Raw genomic sequence first — 26,240 nt, forward strand, 5'->3', positions numbered from 1 at the left:
ATATATATATATATATATATATATATATATATATATATATATATATATATATATATATATATATATATATATATATATATATATATATATATAGATATATATATATTTCCTATTCCGGAATTAATTATTTATTCTAAAAGCCCAATTCTTGATTTAATTCTTATAAGGGATTTCTTTAAAGTGAATCCTTATATTTCTTGTAAGTAAGAATATTTTGTAATGGCCCAATCTATTTATTCTTGAAGGATTAATTCCCTACTAGTTAGTATTATAATAAGTAATGTGAGACCCATTATTTATAAGGGCCCATTATTTAATCTTCTTACCCTAGTATAATACATACATGATATATGTAATGATTTTTCCTCCTAATATAAAAGTCTTGTACCTACAACCCTATCTCTCTTTTCTTTTCCTGCAAATGCATTTCCTCCTTACTCCTTTCACCTCTAAAGAACCCTAAGCAAATCCTACACTTCATTCTTCAAGATCCAAGACCAAGATTGCTCCTTTAGGATTTATAAGGCTTGGGTAAGTGTTTATCTTTAGGAATATGTCTTGCATCATCTTATTTTCATGATCTTTATATACGTTCTTATGGTGTTCTTTTGGGGATCTTTTTGGGAAAAAGATGATCAAGATGGAGGTGGTGCTTTGTAAGGTGTTTTGAGGATTGCTTGGTTGAAGTGTGCTCCAAAAGGTAACCATCATGTCTCACAAAACCTATTTTACACTCTTGATCTATGTGTTGGAATCCTGAAATTTCTTGGATATTAGCCTTGTTGATGGTCTGTGAACCTTTGTTTTGTGGATTGTTGGACTTGTGTTCATCATCCTTGGTATCTAGATGTGTATGATCAATTCTTGTTATGGATTCCATGATTTATTGGCTTCTGAAATGTGTGATTTGTGTATTCTGAGCATGATTCGTATTCTGGAATGATTCATCGCATGATCTGTTCTGTTTGGTGTTGTGGGGTTGCACTTACGGTGCGTGTTGGCGGAACAATGTGCCCCGCCAACATGTTCCGCAAGTGTAAGGGCGGAATGGTGTGGCGGAAGGGTGTGTGCCGTGGGCCTCTTCCGTGTGTTCTTGCGGTACAGTTCAGCGGGTCAGGTGGTTCCGTCGCTGTGTTCCGCTAGGTCTATTCGTATTTTGATCCAGTGTCTGTTTGAGGTTCTTTTGAACTCTGTTTGATCCCTTTTGATTCTAGAATGTGTATTGAACCTTTTGTTGAGTATTCTACTTTGATTCTTGAGTATCTATTCATGATTCTTAAGCATTGATCTTGATTTATTGGACTAGCATTGTGAGCTTATTCTTTGGCTATCATTCTGAGTATGCACTGTGTTGATATTCTGAAATAAGCCCTTTTGTTGAGTGATTCCTTGGGGATGAATCTGAGTTGTTATGTGGAGACTTTGACTCCTCACGAGTATTTCCTTATCTTGTTGAGTCCTTAATATTCTTGTTGGGCTTGGTGGATGGAACTATGGTTTATTTGTGATGATATTGTTTGGGAGGGTATTGTATGCCTTCTTATTTGGGCACGTGTGCCTCTGTAATTGGGAGTTGGGTACCTCTGTGATTTGGGCTTGTATGCCTCTGTGATATGGGCTTGTATGCCTCTACATTGGGCTTGTATGCCTTTACATTTGGGCTTGTTGCCTCCGTGTTGTGATATAGATGAGGTGGATGGTTGTTATGGTTGTTATTGTTATTTGGGGATGGTGGTTTGGTTCTTATCTCTAGTATGATGATAGGATTGTTTTCCTTGTAATCTTTTAATAGAGGTTGTACCTCCGTTGTGTTTGTTATTCCTTGATATGTCGGTTTGGTTGGTTCCCTTGTGTTCATTCTATTGGTATTATGATTCAATTGGTATCTTGTGTATAAACTTGATGTTTATGCATCCGTGTTGGTTGTTGGTTGTACTTGAAGAGTCTTGGTTTATCATTTATTCAGCGTGTTGTTGTTGAGTATCCGATTTAAATGAAGAACAGTTCGTTGGTGTGTATATTCTATATGGGTGTGTAAACCTATTTACAAACTTACTATATATGTATGTTTCTCACGAGTGTGAATGGTGGTTGCTTAGCAGTCTTTTGCTAATGGTTTCTTACATGTTTTCCAGGTATGGAGTAAGTCTAAGCGAGAGCGCGTTAGAGCCTTAGCATTACGAGGCCTACTTAGGCTAGCTTATGTTTGTTAGACTTATGTTTTGGGCTTGTGTGCCTATGTTTGGATTATATACCTTTGACTAGATTGTTGTTATGATGATGATTTGAGGATTTATAGCTAATGTTCCCCGGCCGTCTAGCATGACATTCCTTCTCTCATTCTAAGCAGTCGAAGTGGTATCAGTCTTCCTCCCATTCTTCGAAGTGAGGTGCAATATCCTGTTCTATTATTCTGTCTTCGGTCCATCAGTCAGCAACACCAAGGCAAGATCGATGTTTTATTCAGTTTCAGTTTTTGGATAGGCTGTGTTTTCCTTACCTAGATGTGGCATGATACCCCTTAAGTTATAAATCGATTCCGCTATGCTGTGTTTGGTAGTTGAGATAGGCAGCTTTTATGTTTGAAGTTTAGCTATCTCAGCTTGTGAAAAGTTGGGGTGTCACAATGCTCCCCTCCCAAGAGATTTTAGGTTGCCCGCTATCAAAGCCTACACCTGTAACACCCCAATTTTCAACTCTTACATTTATTACAAAATCCGTAATAAAACGCTGCGGAAGCTTACATCATATCAACAGAAAACCGGGTGCTACCGCCACACCTAGAGTGAATTCTATCACCTCTTTGACAAACTCCACTCTAAGTGCACAGGCTAAACTTACAACATTAATAACAATCCCTGTCTACATCAAAGAGTAGACCTCAACCTGTACTTCCCTTCTATTCCGAGCTCATCGGCTACAGGGGCCCACACTAATCTGCAACTGATAAGAAACACATTGAAGTGCAGTTAGCGCGACGGCTAAGTAAGGAAATCCGATGTCACTCAAAAGTAGACAAAGGTTTGAAAACATAATCATTTGGAAAATAGTATATCGTTCAGTGAATCAAAATCCACTCGTCTCGTAAGACAAAATCATTTCTTTCTCAAAGACGTTACAGAGTAACTCTTTACTCATTTTTAAAACTTCCTTAGTTTCATATAGTAAGAGTGAGGCCTACAACCTCGGGCCATGGCACTCCAACCCTCCCGTAGGTTCCTCCCTTATCCCAACCCCGGGCCGTGGCACTCAAGCCTTCCCGTGGGCACCTCTCCTTATTCCAACATGACGACATAACGGCGAATAGACTTCGCTCTAACAATATAACGACCACTGGGCAAGGGCACTTAAAGCCACCCGTGGGTCAATCAAGGTCCTCCTCAACTTACTTTAGAAACTACGGTTTTGAAAACATGATTCTTCCTTCAATTTTTCTTACTCAAATCATTTCTTTTGGACATATTTCACCAATGAGTCCAATATTTGAAATCGGCTACCTCTTTAGCCCCTGAAGGATTTTCAAACATCATTTTCTCAAACAATAAGGTTTTGACAACCTTTATATCAAAATAGCATACGTTTTTCAACGTAAGTTTTCATAAACATTTTTGGATACACTTCATATGTCCATCTCACACTTAAAATCAACCAACATCCTTAACTATCGTCCTCAACAACTTTCACTATAATCAACACCATTAGATCATAACTTGAGGATATCGTACATCCAAATATATATAAATTCTAATAGGTAAGGTCATTGCCTAACCATAACCCAAAAACATCCAACAACTACTTTCTCAAGATTCACCATATACAACCTTTATCTCAACATTTCCATATGACAATTTCCTCAATACACATCATAATAATATCTTTACCTAACTTTATCACCATTAACTCACTAACTACCTCACAATTATCATTAACACATCCATAATCATACTAAGCATAATTCAGAAAATTCAGCTTGGCGCAGTCCGAAAGATTGAGCCGGTAAAAATAGTTCCCGAACTCTTTTTCACTTGAAATTTTTATGGTAGAATCCCAACTTATAGTACTTGATGTCCATAAAAAGTTTTGGTCATTTTGGTCCGCGAATAAACACAGAAAATTCCATCTTTGCCCTTGGCAGTGTGCTGTCCGGAATTTTTCTCTCTGGACCAGTTTTGGAGAAAAATTCGAAAACCATACTTCCACTACTCCGATCATTATGAAATTTTATATGCGGGTTCTACACTTATAGAACTACATGTCTAAAAAAAATAGGATCAAAATACCTTACCAATTTTTCCCAATAAATCTCGGAAGTTACTGCCAGAATCTACCCTGATTTCCTTTCACTATTTTCACAAGTATAAGCCTATATGGACATAAATATAACATATACATGCATATCCAAGCTATGAACATGTATAAAAAAATATTTCCAAAGCTCAAAAACATCATATTTCAACCAAAATCAATTATCCAAATTCAAGTGACTAATTCCAACTTAAGGGAATTCCTTACCTCAAAGGTTTATTAACACCTTAGGAAGAAATTGTTGGATCTTTCCCCAACTTTCACCTTAAAACCCTAGGTCCAAATCAACACCAAAACATCAAATATCAAGAAACTAAGCATAGATTCATAACCTAGGAAGGATTACAAGGCTTTCTACCGAATAAAATCGAAAACTTACCGAATAAAATTGAGAGTTGAGAAGGATTTTGGCTATGGAAGCAATGGAGGAAGAAGAATGGTGAAGATGATCTCTCTCTCTCTCCTCTCCTCTTCATTTCGGCAAAAGCAAGGGAAAAAGGAAAAAAATTGGCTTTTATACTACATCACAATCTTATGTGATAAGATTGGGAAAAAAAATAATAAAATAATAAAATATCTCCACAACTTATCAGTTGGGGTCCAAACAGATAAAGTTTCGGTGGAAAATAATCCAGATAGAATAATTTCCGAAACTAAAAATTTATTCCAGACTAACCCTCAAAATTGGGCTAGGTTCGGTACACCGCGAAATTTAGCGATGTACGATCAAAATAAATTTTCGCTGCTATGGGCTAATCTAATTAAATAGGAAATTCAAGAATAATAGTATGGTGTCTAGAAATCCATTTCCTAGGACAAACAAGTCCAAATACTAGTTCCTAAAAATTTTACGGTTCGTGACCGGTACGTAGGTTCGCAGCTTAATAACAACTATACTCACTTATAAAAATTCTTTTGAAATATCTGAAGATCATAACTTAGGAATGTCAACGCCTTAGGATAATGTTAATAAAATACGGGGTATTACAACACCGGATTTCTGACCCGCGCGTCCACATGACAAGGTACAAGGCAGCCATGGTAATGACCGGGGCAGGTGACGCCATAATGTTCAGGGCATCCTAGTATAATTTGGATAGAACTGCCCAAGATTGGTTCAGCACGATTCGAGATGGTTCAATCCAGAACTGTGTAGAGCTATTCAAGAATTTCTTGACTTATTTCTCCGGACATATACAACACAAGAAACTGTTTTCACATCTCTACGGAGTAAAGCAGGACAGAGGCGAAAGCTTAAGAAATTTCTTGAGCAAATGGAAGCAAGAGGTCAACAATGTGTATGATTTTGACTCTAAAGCGGCGATCATCATATTTATCCAGGCATTGAGATCAGGATATTTTCATAGACAGCTGAACACTCATCATCCACGCTCCTATGATGAGCTAATTAAGACAGCAAACCGCTATGCCGAGGCGGATGAGGCTAATAGAAAGAAAAAGCTAGTATGAGGAGGAAGGCAGGAGGAGTGGGCGATCTGATAAAGTTGGTCCAACCAACCAAGCACCATGCCCAAACCAGTCATCCACAACGAATGGGAGAGATCACGAGCGGCCTCGTCTCGCCCCACCGTGACATTTAGCACCGCTTACTCACCTGGTTAGCGTGATTTTAAGTCACGCTGAGGAAATGCGAATGGTGCATTTTACCTTAGAATGCATGAAAGTTTCTCCGAACGAGGACCAAACCAAATAATGTCAGTTCCACCGACAGGTTGGTCATGACACTGACGGGTGTCACATTTTAAAAGGGCAAGTAGAGGAACTAGTGCAGAACGGATATTTTACTCAATTTGTTAAGTATCCAGGGCAGCAGCAGTATGAACAGCAAGGCCAACCGGAAATGTGTGGCGAAAGGAAGAGGACCATGAGCCTTCCTCCTCCAACACGAAGAAGAGAAGATACGACCAGGTCATGAAAGAAAGAGACAACGAGTTAGAGGATGAGCCCGCACAACGTAAAAAACATGTTATTCGCTGATAGTCAGTCCTGATTAGATTCGTTAAAAAAAACAGAAGAAAATATTTTTATTCCCATACAAAATTAGCCGTGAGGCATACAGATGATATCATATGGCATTACATCCTTTTATTTTTAACGAGGAGTACATTCAACGGATTCAGACTTTGCCAAAGGAAAAATTGGAATAGGATCTTCAGATGCTAGAGGAAGCACTTCTTCGTCGAAAGGGACCACAGCTAAAGAGGGACCTATATCTTTCTGTCTGGATTCATAGGACACAATGACCCCTTCCTCTCCATCGGAAACATTTAATACATTTTGATGCCCAAGATCTCAAATCTTGCAATAATTTGATGCCCAATCAAGCGTTTGCAGGCATTTAGGCAAAAAAAAAATGATTCTTATTAAATTATTAAATGCATTCTCTTTAATAAATAGATAGCTTTCTAGAATATTTTTTGCTTGAGCGGGGAAAACTTTTCCCTACTTCATTTTGCTTTGGTTGTTAATAAATGGATTCATACTGCTAATCTTATTTGTACCAATAATTTTTACAAATTAATCAAAACTACGTAGTTTTGACTGGGCGGGAAAACGAAAAATTTTTAATTTACCAAAAGTTGTTGCTATATTATAGTTATAGATTTCAATTTTTAATACATTACTGGCTGCTGCAATAAACATAGCGTGGATGCAGAATTCGAAAGGTTGGCATCAGTATTTATTCTTCAACAATTTACAAAACACAATTCAAATTATTGCAAGATTTGAGATCTTGGGCATCAAAATGTATTAATTGTTTATAGCTTTACTCCATTATAAATATCAACAAATGCATCTAAAAATTTCAACTCGAGCAGCATCTGAGATCATGGTGAATGCTATCAAGGTTACCAGAGAGATAAAGGAGACAACGGTGGTAGACATGAACATATTTGCGAAGGAATATAACGCAGAGGGACTTACCAGAGAGTTCCAGGCACTAAAGAGAGAGTGGCAAAATTTATAGGGAGCCAACCGGAGAAGGACATAATATTGGCTGTGGAGTCGCTAGAAAAACGACCATGGCACGAGCTAATTGAGCGAATCATAGAAGACGATTGCCGATTGCCGATCATGCCACAAGCCTCGCCTTTGACGTCCTCTGGATCGATGATTGCCGCTGAGGCCGTAGCGAATACGAGGATTACACGGAGTCAGAAGCTAAGTAGAAGATGGGTTGGAAGGTGATTCTCGCAACCAATGTCATTGTGACGTCGAAAGTATCCAGTACCAAAGCCAAAACAGTAAATCAGACGGTAGTTTTTTTTCTTATTGGGCAAAAAATCAGACTGTAGTTTTGGGGTTTATGTGAAAAAGACTAAGCACTTGGTTGCTGATTTTCGTTTCTATTTTCTTTTTCCTTTAGCATGCAAATCTTTGATTCTATATTTCTTTTTAAGATTTATATTTATGTTCATATTAATACTGCATTTATTTATTTTCATGCATCCTTTAAAACTTATTTTGTTGAAGCACTTCTTTGATGAATTATATATATATATATATGTTCAATCTCTGCAACCTCATGAAGAAGATGATCGGGAAATATTTTTCAGAAAAAAACACAGGAAGCAAGAGGACTACACAATAATGAAGTTAGTTATGGGCAGGGGCTCCTTTGAATGGGAAGGTTTAGCTAGGATGGAAAGCTAGATTCTGCAAGACATATTTGAAAGGATGAGGAGGAATGGCATAGACTTAAATCATGTAGCTTATACAATGCTGAGTAAAGGACTATGCAAAATGGGTATGCATTTAGAAAGTTTTGGAACTTTTCAATGAAATGGTTGACAGTAATGTCCTGATGCTCTATTGTATACTCAGTGTTTTTCATTGGGATTTTTAGTGATGTCTTTGGATAAAGCATGCATTATGCATAAGAGATACGGTGTAAGGTGTACAAAGTTCTAGCTTTGTCAGATGCGATCATGCATTTTAACCCAGAAGATAGATATAGGTGGCCTAATTAGGAACATAAATGAGGGATAAAACGCAAAGGTTTTTGTAAAAAGAAATTCATTTTTATTTTTTAATTAATTATATCTCATACATTTAAAGATATCTTATGTAGTCAAAATATAGAGAAATATTTGAACTCTCTAAAGGGTTTCAATTTCTCATTTATTTTTCCTTTTAATCCCTTTGTTGTTTTGTTTTTAGTGTATGAAATGTATGTTAGAATGCTCTTCATTTCATCTCTATTACTAATTGTTGTAAGCAAATATTGTTATCATTTTGTTTGTATATTTGTGATTTATTGTGTTTTTAGATATTAATAAGTAATGGTAGTTTTTTTTTTTTTTTTTACCGATTACAGTGTAAGAATTGGTCTCTGCAAATTAAAGAAAAGCTTTGTGTTGCCAAAAGCTATTGAATGTTATAAGAAATAATATTGGAAGTGATCATTTTATGTAATAGGGTAGTAGACATACATAAGGAATTAATATTCATAGAAGAAAAATCAATTAATTAGTCATTTCGGTTCTATAATCACTCATAAGGCATTTATGTTTTAGAATATGTATTTTTAGAAATTAAATCCCATTATATATTTTTAGATTAAAATACAACTTGCTCACTTGATTTCTCAATAAATCAAATATCAATTGATAATTTTGTCTATGATAAAATTTCATAATTTCAAAAGCAGTACAATGATATTTTCGTTAAACATTCTATTGTATCATTTAATAGATATTGCAATTCACTATTAATTTTGTTACATTTAAATGTCTAATTTTTTATTATTTATTTCTCAAAGCTTTTCTATAATTTTAAGTTTTTTTTATTATTAAAAACTTCAAAAAAAAAATTAATCATTACCACCTATAATTTCACAATAATATTACTAATGTTTTGTCCGTGCATCGCACGGGATCATACTAGTTATCTATAAAATTAGATGCAATTAATTCTTTCACTCCAATCAAGCGTTTGCAGGCATTTAGGCAAAAAAAAAATGATTCTTATTAAATTATTAAATGCATTCTCTTTAATAAATAGATAGCTTTAATTTCTAGAATATTTTTTGCTTGAGCGGGGAAAATTTTTCCCTACTTCATTTTGCTTTGGTTGTTAATAAATGCATTCATACTGCTAATCTTATTTGTACCAATAATTTTTACAAATTAATCAAAACTACGTAGTTTTGACTGGGCGGGAAAACGAAAATTTTTTTATTTACCAAAAGTTGTTGCTATATTATAGTTATAGATGTCAATTGTAAGATTCCATGCATGTGCACATATATAATATGTACTATACACACTACTACACTGGCTTATTTGCTAAATTGTATAAATAAAATTGTTTGACTTTAGCTTCTATATTTAGAAAATGTGTGTTTTTTAATAATATTATCTTCCCTCTAAGTTCACCTGGCATGGTCATAAACCTCTTTATTTTTATTAATTATTAGATATTAATTAATGAATTGACTTAAATATCATAATTATAAAATAAAAAAAGAAATTTATTTAATAATTAAATACAAAAAATCCAATTATATAGTACTACGTATATACATCAAGAGATTAATATAATATTAGGATTGAAAATTTTTTAATGTTGTGAAACATTACTTCTTTTTTTTTTTTTTATAATGATCCTTCAATATCCATATTAAATTTTGATTAATTCATAATTGAGTTGTTATTTTTTTTAGTGCTATCAACTCTATTACAATGTAGTATCGTCCGTTAACCATTGAGGTCCAATCCTGTGACCTTCTCTCAAGGGGTAGATGTCAATTAAACACAAAGTGTTTGACTAATAGACGTTTTAAATTAAATTTTTTGTAATACGTACGGTTATTTTATTCGCAAAAGTGCAAGATTAAAAAAACAAAAAACATTAATTCAGATGGAAAGTTAACGCACGCAATGCCCATTCTATCGTTGTCAGCCATAATTATTCTAGAGCGTTTTAACCTATCATTCATAAGATATTTGGAAATTGGAATTGATTATTCACAAACGTAACTACAATGTTAAAATATACACATGACGACCTATAATCATAAACTTCATTAGATGGGATTAGTACGTACACATTTAGTGAATGTTGAGTTCTTTCGGATTGTAAGACCCTGACATATAATGCTTTAGGTATAAGTTTAATGGAGTTAATTTTTTGTTATTCTAGATTTATATGTGCGATTTCACTTTTAATCCCTTTTTTTTTCAGAATATTCACAGTTAGTCTTAGTATTATTATGGCATGATATTTTTTATCATTTGCCAACGTAGCAAATATGTTTAAATTGTGTTTTTTAAATACAACTGACCCTATTTATTACATTGTAGTATTTGTTCATACATACTTTTTCAACCTGATGAAGTACAAAGAGTCAATATTGCCTTCATCGAGACTCAATCTCATGACCTCCCATATGGGAAAGTCATTACATGCTATCTTAACACAAGGTGCTTAGCATACCATGAACATGAGGTCAATTTAGTCTATTCAGCATACCATGTTCTCAATTCTTCTTTGTTCTAATAAGTTAATTATTATTTTGGTTCTAAATTTATAGGTGTAATTCCACTTTTAGTCCTTTCATAAATAACTCAGAATCTCTAGATTTATAAGTGCTACTCAGCTCCTCTCTATCTTCTTCAGCGTCGTTCTACAATCGCAAATTTCAATTTTCACTCTTCATTGAGCAGTAGCAACCTACATTACTACTTGTGTGCCATAGCCTGAGCCTCCATAGCCCACAGGATAGTAATGAGCCAACAGTTTCCTGGACCACCGCCTCTGCCTAAAGCTTTCGATTAGCAGCTCCATCGATCGTCACGAGTAATCACTCGTAATGTAGCAACTCCTCAAGTTTGAATGATTAAATCATTAACCTTATATTTATAATTCCATAAATCCATAAATTTTGTATGAAACTTTCTTGTTAGATTTGTCAAAATTAATTTATGACTCTCTGCATTTTCGATTTTTCTTCTTTATTTGTGTTTTGGCATTTGAATTCTTGGCTAAAAAGTTATTCTTGAAGCACCATTTTTCACTTCTAACCTGCCTATGTCAAGGTTCTTCAACTTCAAAAGCATTCCTCCCACTCCAAGTATAGAAGGTAAGTTTTTGTATTTTATAGGCTAAAGTATCATTTAGCACCTTGAACTATATTCAATTATTCATGCCGCACCTTGAACTTTCATATCGTATATATCGAGCCACAAACCAAAAAAAAAAAATTCACCTAGAACTTTTAGCAGGTTTCGCTGTCTTCCTGCTGACATGGCGCAGGTTTCCCATTGATGTGACATTTCTTTTAACCTTATGTGTCCATGTAAGCATTTACATATTAAAAATTAAAATTAAAAAAACATAAATAAAAACCGGAGACCAAATTTCACTATTTCGCCCAACCTTATTTCACTTGGCAACTGTTTAGTTGTTGACAATAAGATACTAAACAAAAAAAAAAATTAGCATTTCTATAAATTTGAAATTTTGAAAAAATACTAAACAAAAAATTAGCCAAAAAATATAAATTCTAAAAAAAAATTAAAACATTGGAATTGCAAAATTGAAAAAGTATACATTATGAAAATAAAGAGAATGAAATTCTGGTTATTTTAATATAATATTTTTTTTAAATTTTTAATATGTAAATGCTTACATGGACAACATAAGGTTAAAAGAAATGTCACATCAATGAGAAACCTGCGCCATGTCAGCAGGAAGACAGGGAAACCTACTAAAAGTTCTAGGTGAAATTTTTTTTTGGTTTGTGATTCGATATATACGATATGAAAGTTTAGGGTGCAACATGAATAATTGGATATAGTTCATGGTGCTAAATGACACTTTAATCTATTTTATATGTCGAAGTACATAATTATTAATTAACTTTCTCCATATTTATGAACTAATTTAGCAGTTCATTTTCTTAGTTTAGGTACTTCATATTCAACTGAATTTGGGAATAATTTTCAATGTAAATGTGGTCATCTATTACACATGAAAATGTCATAGAATTATGTTAATATGGGTAAAAGATACCAAGCTTTCCCACGTTATGGAGTAAGATTTTTATTTTTCTAAAAATTTTAATTTAAGTGGTGTTTTATATATAGCGCGTATTGAAAAATTAAAATTTGATTTTTTAGAAAAATGGGAGTTGTGGAGCCTTTAAATGGGTTGATATGGATGTGTATGACCATGTTGCGATGGTTATTGATACATGTAAGCAAAAATGACACGGAGATTGAAACATTGACGCACACAATTGAGAAGAAAAAATTGTAATCCAAAACAAGAAGGTGATTTGTCTCAATTGGTCAACATGCCTCCAAATACTTGTAAACTAGTGTCCAGAACAAGACAAAATTCATAGTTCCCTTTTTTGGTCTTGGGTATGAATCGACCCTGTATCTTGCAGTTGCTAGTAAAGTAAATTTATGAATTTATTTTGGATTGGTTAACTAGTTGCAAGCAAAGCAAATCTTTATGTATATATAATCGTTATATCATGGACCCTGGTCCATCACGAGCGTTAAGGACACTGGTCATTGGTCAAGATTATGCACATATAGTTAATTATGCACTTTCAATTTATAGATTACATAAATTCACTTAACAAATTATGTACATTCAATTATAACTTAAGAGACATAATCTATTAATTAAAAATATATAATGACCATGTTTGAGAAATGATTGATCAGCCATTTTTAAAATTTTTACTTAGTCAAAACGCTAAAAAAAGTGTTTGATAACTCAATGTTTTGGAGTAGCATTTTGCTCCAAAACATTACTTTGAGCAGCAATTTAGATTAGAGTTTTGGATAAGCTAAAAAAATCTTTTCTCAAAATGCCCCTTCATTAATAAATTAAAAATAAAACTAATTGTTTTAATTATAGGAGCCCAAGGCTCTATTTTTGTTGCCCGTGCGAACATAGAACGGTCAACTTTCACAGGATGGGTGCTTAGGCAGCTGAGCTCCTTTATAGCTCATTAACATATTTAAGTGTACAAATGATACACATAAAAATATATATTTTGACATATTATTTGTCAAAACTTAATTAATCTTGTTAGGCTATTTTTAGACAAGAAGAAGCAAAATACGCTAATCAAATTTGTTATAAGATGGCCAAGTACCTTGTACTCAGATGGCAGAGTAGTGGCTCTCCCATATGGGAAGTCATGAGTTCTCGCCTCAATGGAAGCGATGCTGATTCTTTGTGCTCCAATATGTTGAGAAAGTATGTAAATTTGTTATAAGATGAAGTCTTCAGGCATTACTTTTGGATATGTAAAACATTAAGCAAAATACTTACTAGAAGACAAATTATACCATGAATGCCACTAACTAGAATAATCCTTGAGTAGAAGAATGTTTGGATATGTCCTTAGAAGGAGCAAAATACTCTAACCAAATTTGTTATAAGATGAAGTCTTCAGACATTATTTTTTAAATGAGTGGTACTTATTTTTTTTGGAGAATAATTAGCAATTGGTTAAGAGTATTAGAACTCTATGTATTTGAGTAAGATTATGACTCCCTATTCTAATTTTCTTGTGATTTCCAATTTTAGTCTCCTTGTGATTCTCTCATTATATATATCCTTATAATCTATATCTTTGAATCATCTCATTCAATACAATTCATTCAGTTCTTATCTGGTATCAGTTAGCTAGGGTTCCAATGATCAAATTCAAAGCAATGATGTTCAATATTCCACCGCCATGGCCATCACTAATTACCCTTCATTCTCCCATAAACTGTTGGGGTTATAAGGTTTAGGTATCCTTGAGCAGTGAAACAAAAATTGTTGAATTATTCTTTAGATTTTTGCATGTACTTTAGGTGTTGAAGAGAGAGAGAACGATGCAACCACCACATCAGCATTCACGAATTAATCTTGTTGAACTGAAATCTCAAATAGTGAGGAAACTTGGACCAGAGAGAATTGATGTCAACTTTACAAATAAATCCAACAGTCGCAGCTCAAAATTGATGGCGGATTGGGGACAGCAGCCAACTTTTGCACATAACCATGGCAGTCCACGTCGAGGTCAGCAATGTAACAAACACGACTTTAATGTTCAGTGTCAGTTTTGTGATGGCTTCGGTCACATGGCAGCCAATTCTTTTCTACGCTTTAAAAATGATATCTCATTTGTTATAGTTTTTGTCACATGGCAGCTAATTGTTTTCGACGCTTTGATGTTCAGTGTCAACTTTGTAATGGTTTCGGTCACATGGCAACCAATTGCATTATACGCTTTGAAAAACTATGTCTTATTTATTCTAGTTTCGGTCACATGACAACCAATTGTCTTTGGCATCGTTCAGGGACTTGGATCCTCAGGCTAATTTGGTGTTTCAAAATGGTTTGGGTGCCTCATCAAATTCTCATACTTGGTTACCGGACACTAAAGCCACACATCATGCAACTCCGGACATAGTTGCCCTTTCTATCTCAGAGAAATACACTTATAATGACACTTTACGTGTTGGTGATGGTATGAGAATGTCTATTAGTACAGCCGTGTTGGCCATGCTACTTTTGATACCCCATCTAGGTCTTTAAGTTATCTAATATTCTCCATGTTTCTAGTTTGTTAACATCTTTATTGGCTATTCAAAAGTTTCATATAATAAAGTGTTTTTTGAGTTGCACCCCTCTTTTTTGTTGTGAATGATATCACCACCAAGGAAATCCTTCTACAGGGCAGTAGCTCTAGGGGGCTCTATACTCTTCTTGTTCCAATTTCCTCTCATTCTTCCTTTCTGTCAGCTCGTGCTTCTGCGTCTGTTTGGCATAACCGACTAGGTTATCCTCATCATCGTGCCTTTAGTCATGTTCTTCAGTCTAGAAATAACATTCACGATAATTAGAGTTTGTGCAATGCGTGTCAATTATGAAAATCTGCGCAGTTTCCTTTACCACGTGTTGAGTCATCTAGTTTGAATATTCTTGATTTAGTATACACTAATATTTCTGGTCCAGCTCCTTTATTGTCTACAAATGGCTATCGTTATTTTGTAATTTTTGTTAATGATTACTCTTGCGACACTTGGTTCTTTCCCATGAAACTAAAATATGATCTCTATGTTATTTTTGATAGATTTCATACCCTTGTTGAGCGATCCTTTAATCGAAAAATAAAATCCATTCAATCTAATTTGGGAGCTAAATACCAAAAGCTACATCAATCTTTTGTTCAGCTAGGGATCCATCATAGGCAATCGTGTGCGTATACTCATGAACAGAATAGTCATGTTGAAAGAAAACAGAAACATATAGTTGAAACTGGTATAGCACTCCTGGCTCATGCCTCTGTTCCATCTAAGTTTTGAGATTATGCGTTTGAGATTGTTGTATATTTAATTAATACAATTCCATCCTCCGTGTTAAATAACACCAGCCCTCATCTTATGTTGCATAAATCCCCTCCTTCTTATTCCTTTCTTCGTGTCTTTGGTTATCTGTGTTATCCTAACTTATGGCCCTATAATCATCATAAAATGGACTATAGGTTCTCTCCTTGTGTTTTTCTAGGTTACCCAGAGTTTTTTAGGGGGTATAGGTGCATGGACTTACAGACTTATAAAATCTATGTATGTCGGCATGTCAAATTTGATGAAGGGTTTTTTCCTTTGCTACTAAATCTCCCTTGTAGGTGGTGTCGGACACTTACAATACACCATGGGTTGAATCTGTGAAGAAGTCTATCATCACTGCCACACCATCACCATCCATACTTCCTACAGCTGCTCCTGCCCACGTGGCAGATCTGCTCGGTCATCAGCTCGCACTCACGCCATGACTACTCGGAGCCAGTTTTAGGCTCCCTCTACAACTCTAACTGCTCAGGTTTGTCCTACTGAACCACTTGTTACACTCAAGCAGTTAAGCACACTGAATGACGTGAGGCAAAGGATCAAGAATTCAATGTTTTTCTTCAAAACTAGACATGGTGTCTTGTTCCTTCTAGATCCGATATGAATATCATTGGATGCAAACTTTCACACGAAGCGAAAGGCTGATGGTATAATTAAGAGACACAAGGCCAAGTTAATAGCAAAAGGTTTTAATCAGGTTCCGAATCAGGACTTCTTTGATACATTCAGCCCTATGGTCAAACCCACTATTGTAAAAATATTGTTGTCTTTGGTTATTTCCTCTGGTTGGGCTATCAGACAGCTTGATGTTCATAATGCTTTTCTAAATGGAAATTTGACTGAAACTGTATATATGAAGCAGTTGTCAAGTTACATTGATGCTTAGTTCCCCAATCATGATGCTTGTTAAAACACTTTTTGTATGGATTAAAATAGGCTCTCACAGCTTAGTTTAATCGTTTAAACACATTTTTAATATCTGTTGGGTTTCAAGCATCAAAGACAAATATCTCGTTATTTTATTATTCACAGGATTCAGCTTATGTGTATATGTTGGTTTATGTGGTTGATATACTTGTGATGGGAAGTGATAAAGAATCTAGTAACTCATCTACTTTCTAAGTTGTCTATTTCCTTCAAGATTAGAGATCTAGGTGAACTTGGATTTTTCCTTGGCATTGAAATTGTTAAATGTGATTATGGAATTCTACTCTCTCGAGCTCGTTATATGAATGATATTTTGAAAAATGCAGGAATGGCTGAATGCAAACCTCTGTCTACACTTATTCCTATTTCGAAGTTTATTCCCTTTAACGCAAATTTGTATGATGATCCTACGCAGTACAGAAGTCTAGCTGGAGCACTGTAGTACCTGACAATTACACGTCCTGATCTATCCTTTGTAGTTAATTAACTCTGCCAACAAATGCATGCCCCTACAGTTTCACATTAGGAACAGCTAAAACGAGTTTTGAGATATGTTACAGGAACTCTTGGCTAGTCGTGCACATAGAGAACAGTTTTTTAGCCGTTGTCTATTAAGTATTGTTGAAACCAGTGTTGTTAAAAGGCACGCACATAGACAACGGTTTTTAAATCGTTGTCTATTGAGTATTGTTAAAACAAGCGTTGTTGAAAGTCACAACGATTTTTAACCGTTGGCGTTGATATATAAGACAACGGTTAAAATCCATTATTCTCACATTCATAGACAACGGTTTTAAACCATTGTTTTTAACCTATTTTGAATTTAAGCATAATAATATAATAAAAACAATCTATTCAAACACCATTACCAAGTTTAGATACACAATGTTCAAAATACACAAGAACCAATCACCAAGTCTAAGTACTTTAATGAACAATTCCAATCACCAAGTTTAAATGTTCACAAAGTTCTAATCAAAAGCATACCTACTCTATAACTTATAGAGACTTATAATACTTGCAGCCAAGAAGTCCCAAAGCTCAATATCTTCATATACTTTGACAACTTCTTCAATCAAGCCACAACTTACTAGTAGATCACCATACTCAATAAATAAGAACCAAACACATAGTTAATACCATAAAGAGAAATGCATAGAGGTGCAACATAATAGACAATTATATCTTATTGGCAAGATGTAAAGGAAATGATGCAACAAAAAAAAACACTCTTATGAGAACCAACAACAATATTTGAGAAAAATCATGATACTTCTCAGTTAGAAGTAATGTAAACAAATATAGAAAACATACTTGCGCAATGCAGGGATTCTAGGAATATTAACTTCAAAGTAAAAAATAAAAAATAAAAAAAAAACATCCTCTGCAAATTTCTGTATTAACTTCAAAGTAAAAAAGCATCCTCTACAAATTTTTCTACTAGTGTGCTGCCAAAGTGAGGCTTCAAACATTATTTTGAGAATAAAGATTTCAAAATGATTAGTTCAACTTACCACTCATAAAACATTGACAAATAACACATAAAGAACAATTGGAAACAAAGCAACAAGAAAGGTAGAAAGGAATACGAGGGCAGCCTAGGACGAAGTACTAAAGCCAAGTTGGGAATGGTGGTGAGTGTCACTCATGACCCCTTGACATGGCAGGATATCGCACAACGCCTTGCTTTGGAGGGGAAGGAAACGACCACTGAAGTGGGTGCCACCAGGGAAGACTTCCAACGTCTACCTAGAGAATTACAAAATCCAGGAGAGAGCGACGTCTATCTTCGGGTTTTAAAGGCCCTGGAGAAGCAGGCGCCGTCTTAGCCTTCCCTGACCAGGATCGCTCCCACACCTGTAGCGTTCCTGATCGGCCTCCTCAACTGTGTACCGATCGAAAGGCAGGGCGGCACAGCCCCCAACCAAGGGAGTGGAGGTCTAGTTAGGCCAGGGAAGGGCCATGGCATTAGGATTAGGAAAGGGAAAAGGTTATTACAATATTTCAAGACAGTTCGATATGAAGAATGGCTTTTTGGTTCAAAACAAGAAAATTCATCACAAGAGAAAAAAGACAACGTAGACGATAGATTTTTCGATAAAGAGTAGGAACGGAAACGGAGAAAGATAGATCCATCCATCTATGCTATCTGATTTCTATTTTTATATCTAAAAAGAATCGATTTCATTCAACGTTTGATTCAAAGAACTGCGCTTAGCCCCCCCACTCATGGGAGAGGTAGCCGGGCCCCTCAAGCATAGGTTAAGTGATGACCTCCTAACCGCTACCCGAGCGAGTGGACTACTCTCTCGTTGCGAGTTCTACCCCACCTTCAACCAACTCAAAGTCGTTTTCCTCACCTAGGGCATCCTCCCAACATCCTTTACCACATGCGATCAATGAATAGGCAAATAAAGCACTAAATAGGATGCAAGACAATGCAATAGCACATTGAACAAAACAAGCTTAATCCATAAACTTTCCAATCTGAAGAACAACTACTAACTACATTATGAAAATAATTGGTCTCCGTTCCCCTTCCACAAAGCAAATAAACACAAAAAAATGACATCTCTAGGCTGGGAAGCCGGCAAAGCAACCCGATTTCTGTAGACGGCGGGGCTGCCGGTGGAGGGCGGCTGCAACTGAGCGAGGCAGCCGAAGAGAGAGCCAATGGAGGGCGACTGTAACTAAGCGAGCTGTCGACAGCGAGGCTTCTAGAGAGAGGGCCGATAGAGGGCGGGCTGCGACTAAGCGATGTTGTGGATAGCGACGCTGTCGGAGACTGACGGAAGGAGGACGGAGTGAGGCTGTCGACGACGAGTAAGTCGGAGAGGATTTTGAGCGTTCAGAATGGCAATGCAGGGCAAGACAACTGAGAAGGGTTTTGTGAGAATGTGGGAAAGGGAAAAGAGTTTTCTGAGTGTTCAGAGGGAATTATTTTATTTGAGAGGGAAATGAAAATTTTCAACAGTCTTGAAAGTCAAAATTTTATTATTTTGATTTTTATTTCTTTTTAAAATCCTAGCTTTTAACATTTAATTAAGTCTCTTTTCAAAAAAAATGCATATAACTAAGTCTTATTTTTTAATAATAAGTCTTTTAAAATATAATTAAGTCTTCATTTTTTCAAATTAAATGAGTAAATAAAATATAATAATTATGTAAATATATAGAGAACACACTAACAACCACAGATCAATAAAATTGTTATCTTTATTAAAAAAAATAAAGCACAAAGACAACGGATTAAATAAAACCGTTGTCTTTTTAAAAATAAAGACTGAGGAAAGGCAACGGATTTAAACAAACCGTTGTCTTTGTAGTGCTGTGTATTCAAGAGCACTTAAAGACAACACACAAATTCCAATGGTTAAAAAACCGTTGTCTTAAAAACCAAAGAGCGTGCAACGACAACGGTTTTATAAAACTGTTATCTTTGTAGTGTTATGTATTCAATTGCGCTTAAAGACAACACACAAACGACAACAGTTAAATAAAACCATTGTCTTTTTAAAAGTAAAGACTGAAGAAAGACAACGGTTTCAAAAAAAACCATTGTCTTTGTAGTGTTCTGTATTCAATAGCACTTAAAAACAACACACCAACGACAACAGTAAAAAAAAGACGTTGTCTTAAAAAAAACATGCACATAGACAACGGTTTAAAAAAAAACTGTTGTCTTTCTAGTGTTGTCATTTCACAAAGCGCACAAAGACAACACGCTAAAGACAACCGTTAATGAAAACCATTGTCTTAAAAAAAGCATGCACATAAACAACAGTTTTAAACAAACCGTTGTCTTTCTAGTGTTGTCTTTTCACAAAATGCACAAAGACAACACACTAAAGACAACAGTTAAAAAAAACCGTTGTCTTAAAAAAACACGCTCATAGACAACGGTTTTAAAAAAACCATTGTCTTTTCACAAAATGCACAAAGATAGCACACTAAAGACAACGGTTAAGTAAAAGCCGTTGTCTTTGACAAAAGTGTTACGTCAAAGACAACGGTTTTGGACAAAACTGTTTTCTTTTAAACAAAAGACAACACTTTTGTCAAAAACCATTGTCTTTGTGGTGTTGTCTATTAACATTTTTCTTGTAGTGCATTGCTTTTGTATTGCAATAGCTAGTAGCATTCTAATTGTATCTAGCCTTGCAACATGAGCAAAAGTATCAAAGTAATCTATTCCAAAAACTTGAGTATACCTTTTAACCACTAATCTTGCTTTATATACGTTGAGTGACCCATCAGCATTCTCCTTTTTTTGAATACCCATTTCACTCCAATCACTTTCTGATGTTGAGGTTTTTCAACTAACTCCCAAATCTAATTTTATTTTTCAATCATTGTAAGCTCCTCCTGCATTGCTACCCTCCAATTGGGATCTTTCTCTACTTCCTGATATCTTGATGGTTCAAGCATAGCAACGCTGCATCTTTGGTAGATATCAGCAAGTAATCTAGTTCCACGAATAAGAGGATCGTCAATTAACTCGTTGTGATTCAAATCATTGGGCTGCTGAAATTTTGCATTATATTGTTCCAACTCCACTTATCATTCTCCATTAAGCTTACATCCCTGCTTATTAGAATTCTTCTTGTATCAGGTTGAAAAACTATATAAGCATTAAATTTTAAGCTATATCCAGCAAATATGTCGGGCTCAGCTCTTTTGTCTAGCTTGTCATGCTTGATTTGTGAAACATGAGTAAAACACAAACAATCGAAAACTTTCAAATTCTTTACTTGTGGCTTATAACCATACCACGCCTCAAAAGGAGTCTTGTCGTCGACTGCTTTTGTTGGTAGCTTGTTCAGCAAAAATACAGCAGTATTTGCTGCCTTTGCCCAATATTCTTTTGGAAGATCCTTCTCATGGAGCATACACCTGGCCATCTCCGTTATAGTTTTGTTCTTTCGCACGCTGGCCCCATTTTATTGTGGAGAGTATAGGGCTGTAAGTTGATGCTCAATTCCAGCCTCCTCACAGAATTTATCAAATTTACTTGATGTGTACTCCTTAACATTATCTGACCTCAAAATTTGAATTTTACAGCCACTTTGGTTCTCAATCCAATTCTTGAATTTGAAAAATGCACCTACAACTTTTGACTTGAACCTGAGAAAATAGATACAACACATTCTTGTGAAATCATCAATGAAAGCAACATAGTATTTGCTCCCATTGAGTGAAGGCATTCTATAAGGTCCAACAACATCTATATGGATGAGTTGCGGCTTCTTAGTAGCTCTACAGGCTCTTTTTTTGAAAGGAAATCTGCCTTGTTTTCCAAATTGACAGGCCTTACAACTTGATAGATTAGACTCAATGTGAGGTAAGCCATGAACCAACTTCCTTTTTTGCATATTCAAAATTACTGCATAATGAAAATGACCTAGCCTTTTATGCCAAGTCTGTATGTTGGTCGTAGTAGTTGTATACCTAGGTTGTTTTCAAAGATGACTTTGAATCCCTTCTCAACTAGCGGCACAAAACTTAGTAAATTCTGATCAATGTCAGGGACATACAAAACATCAAAAAATTAATTTAGTATATGTGCAACTAACTATCTATGGCAACAATTCCCTTTCCCTTGACAAGAATGCAGTCACCATTACCAATTTTGGCGTTGGATACTTGGGACATGTCCAACTCTTTAAAGAGTTCTTCATCACCAGTCATGTGATTAGTACAATCACTATCTAGGAGCCAGCAATAACCTGAGCTTGAGCTCCTACTCTTCCTCTTATTCACTTACTACTTGGGCATCATCCTTCTGCATATTCTTTCATGGTGCCAAAGTTTATTGCACTTCCCGCACTTCACATTAGGTCTTTTCCAAAACTTGAAAGGATGATCGACCCTTTTTGCTGCAATGTTTAAAAGGGGGAAAATCTCTCTTCTTTTCTCCTTTGTTGCTGCTGGCTGCATCACGTGGGTTTTTCTTATAGCTCTTCTTCTTGTCTTTCTCTCCATGATTGATTTGTAACTTAGCCTGCAGTGCACCTTCCATAGAATCTTCAATTCTCATCAGTCTCCTTTGTTCTTGAGCTTGTAAAGCACTTACTACTATTTTATTTATTTTTTATATAATTTTTTATCTGAATTCCAGCTTCAATTTTTATATGAATTATTCTGATTCGGGTTTCCTTGTTTGAATGAAATGTTCCTTTAACAACATTTACAATTTAGAGAGGAAAAAGAAAAAGAAATGGCAGAATGGTAAAGACACTGTAATTTTACAATAATGTAAGGCAGAAGTGTCAAATATGTCCATCTACTACTTACAAGTATTCAATTAACTCATGGTCTAAAATAAGAGCTAATTTGATACAAGAAATGAAACTCCACAGAGAAAACAGTAGTCTTTAGATAGTTATCCTGTTTTTAACCTTAAAAAAAATTAATGAGGAGCTTATTAGAAAAGAGGTCAGTATATATGAACTTAAAAACTCATAAATTCATCAATTCCATGTATAGAAGTCGTATAACATTGGCGAAATGTTCTTGTTGTCTGCGATATTTGATTTTTGTAAATCACAATAAACAGTAACAGAAATGAGCTCAGCTTGGAATAGTTAAAGCAATAAAATAGTCCCAAAGAAAAGTTAAAGCAATAAAATAGTCCAAAATTAGGGTTCGGTGATTAGGCAAAAACAAAAACCTGGTGAAGACGGAGGGGGCTCTCGGCCGTCGACTGAGGCGAGTTGAGGCGGGTGAATACGGAGACCAGGAAGCTGGTGGCTGGTGGGCGGTGGCGTCGTGGCGAGGCAGAGGCGCAGCCGCAAAGATCAGTCGCGGGGCATAAACCCTAAACATTTGTTACAGTGGAGGAAGTGTTGCAGTGAGGCTGTGCTGCTGTCCGGCGGACAGAAGAAGAAGAAAGAAGGAGGATGGAGGGGTTGGTACTTGGTTGCGGCGGAGAGAAGAGAAGAATATGGAGGGGTCCAGGCGTTGTTATTTATAAAATCTATTAAGTAGCTAATAATTTTTTATATATTGGATGATACGACGTCCGTTAGTCATAAAACCGGCGTCATATCATATAATCATTTTAAAAAATAAAATAAAATAAAATCATATATGATATCGGTTTTATGCCTAACCGACATCGTATATGATTTAAAAAATCTTTTTAAAAAATTAAATTACATACGATGTCGGTTAATTAAATAACCGACGTCGTATGTTATTATCATTTTTTATATTTTTTTTCGCATAAGACATACGACGTCGGTTAATTAAATAACCGACGTCGTATGTTATTATCATTTTTTTTTGCATAAGACATACGGCATCGCTTATTTAATTAACCGATGCCGTATGTTATTTTCATTTTTTTTATATTTTTTCGCGTAAGACATACGGCATCCGTATGTTATTTTTATTTTATTTTTTCGTGTAAGACATACGACATCGGTTATTTAATTAACCGACGTCGTATGTTATTATTTCACTTTTAACGTCGATTTTTTCAAAAAATCGACGTTATATGTTGCTTTTGTAGTAGTGCATAAACTTCCTAAAATTTATGCATTCATCATTTTTTTCAGGCTCCATCCGGTTTTGATGGCATGGCATTCGGTTAAGATAATGTGACTGAAAAAATATTTTTTTGACATGGTGTCCAGCAAAATAATATTTTCCTTGGCATGACTTCAATCCACCGAAAAAGTGAATTTTTCACCATTCGGTGGCTCCAATTCCACCAGAAAATGAAAATATGGAATTATAATTTATAAATAATTCCACCTTCCGATATAATTGCTTCAAACCACCTTAAAGTGAATTTTCTTCTTTTTGGTGGCATTGCTTCATTCCACTGAAAAGTGAATTTTTCACTTTTTTGTAGTTTGGCATCACTCCAATTCTATCTAAGGTGACTAAAACAAAAACTCCCATTCAAGTGTATCATTCTCATTTTGTTCTCTAGTAGATGAAATTTAGTCTTTTTAAACAAAAAAAGCTCACATGTACCCCTCCTGAAAAGATTGCAAACACATTTACTAAATGAGTCATTCCAAAAATTACACTAATGTAAAAATAATATACATATTTGCACATTCCATCTTTGACAACCAAAGAATTTTCTCTCAGAATCGCGAGTTGTTCAAATTGGGGCTTTGAATCCACAATGATAGTACATCGCAGGCTCATCATACTCCAACCTATTTTGCGCACCTATTGAAGCTGAAGATGAAGACATTTCAAACCAAGAAGACTAGCTAAGCTTATATGATTTTGAGAAGACGAAGTTGAAGAAAGAAGTCGAAGATGAAGAACATACTGATAGGGTTTGCTTGTTTTAAATTTACAGCCTTAATACATTCCATGTCAACAAGCTTTTTTTAATTAAATTTTCATGTCAGCTTAATAAGGGCAGACAACCTGATGAAACCTAGAAAAAAAAAAGTAGTAAATGCAAGAATTTTATGAAGTTTGTGTATCAAATTCGCTCTTATTTTAGACCAAGAAATTAATTGAACACTTATGAGTATAATAGTAGATAAGTCAACATTACGTATAAGTTATCATTACAACTAATTAAACAATCTATTTTTAGTAAAACCTTACCATCATTGCCTTTTATATAATTTTTATATTTAGATTAGAAATATTAGTCTTTTGTTAATATAATCAAGGGAAAATAGCACTTTTCCCCCTTATGTTATGTGCATATAGCACTTTTTCCCCCTAAGTTATTAAAGTGGCAGTTTTCCCCCCTCAGTTATTTAAAAAGTGGTAGTTTTTCCCCTGTAATGTTAAGTTGATATTTTTGCCCTTAAAAATAACTATTTCATTTATTTTTATTCTCCAACCAATTATTACTAATATGTATGGAAGATCACGGTTCGATACGAATATAATCGAACACTGTAGCAATTTAACTTAAATAGTATAGACGGTTACGGTTACGATTCAGAACCGAAAAAATAAAATAAAATAATTGTTGAATTTAGACAATTTTTAAATAAGAAATAAAATTATATAAATAAATAAATAAATTTTGATTGGCGGTTCAAAATTGAAACTGAAACCGAACCGTACCGATTTATCAAAATAAGTGTTTGATCATTTTCAGTATATATGACTGAGGTTCAGTTCCGGTTCACGGTTCAACAATTATTTAATTTTATTTTTTCGGTTCTGAATCGTAACCAGAACCGTCCATACTATTTCGGTATTATTGGTACAGTGTTTGGTTAGGTTCGAACCGAATCGTGATCATTCATACATATAAGTAATAATTTGTTGGAGATGAAAAATAAATGAAATAATTATTTTTAAGAGTAAAAATGTCAATTTAACATTTCAGGGGAAAAACTGTCACTTTAATAACAAAGGGAGAAAAAGTGGTATATGCACATAACATAGGGGGGAAAGTGTCATTTTCCCTATAATCAATTATTAACAAAATAAAAAATATTTAGAAAAAAAAACTGCCAGTATCAAAATTTTTAAAATATATCTTGAAAAGTTTCTACTTCAAATATTGTGAATAGAGACATAGAGTAGTGAGTGTGTTAAAATCCTTCTACTTAAAGTTTAATGGAATTTCAAACTTAAGTTATGTATATAAAATTAAATAAATAAAAACGTCTTTAATTATTA

Source organism: Ipomoea triloba, chromosome 15 (assembly GCF_003576645.1).
Source record: "Ipomoea triloba cultivar NCNSP0323 chromosome 15, ASM357664v1".
In the NCBI taxonomy this organism is placed as follows: Eukaryota; Viridiplantae; Streptophyta; class Magnoliopsida; order Solanales; family Convolvulaceae; genus Ipomoea; species Ipomoea triloba.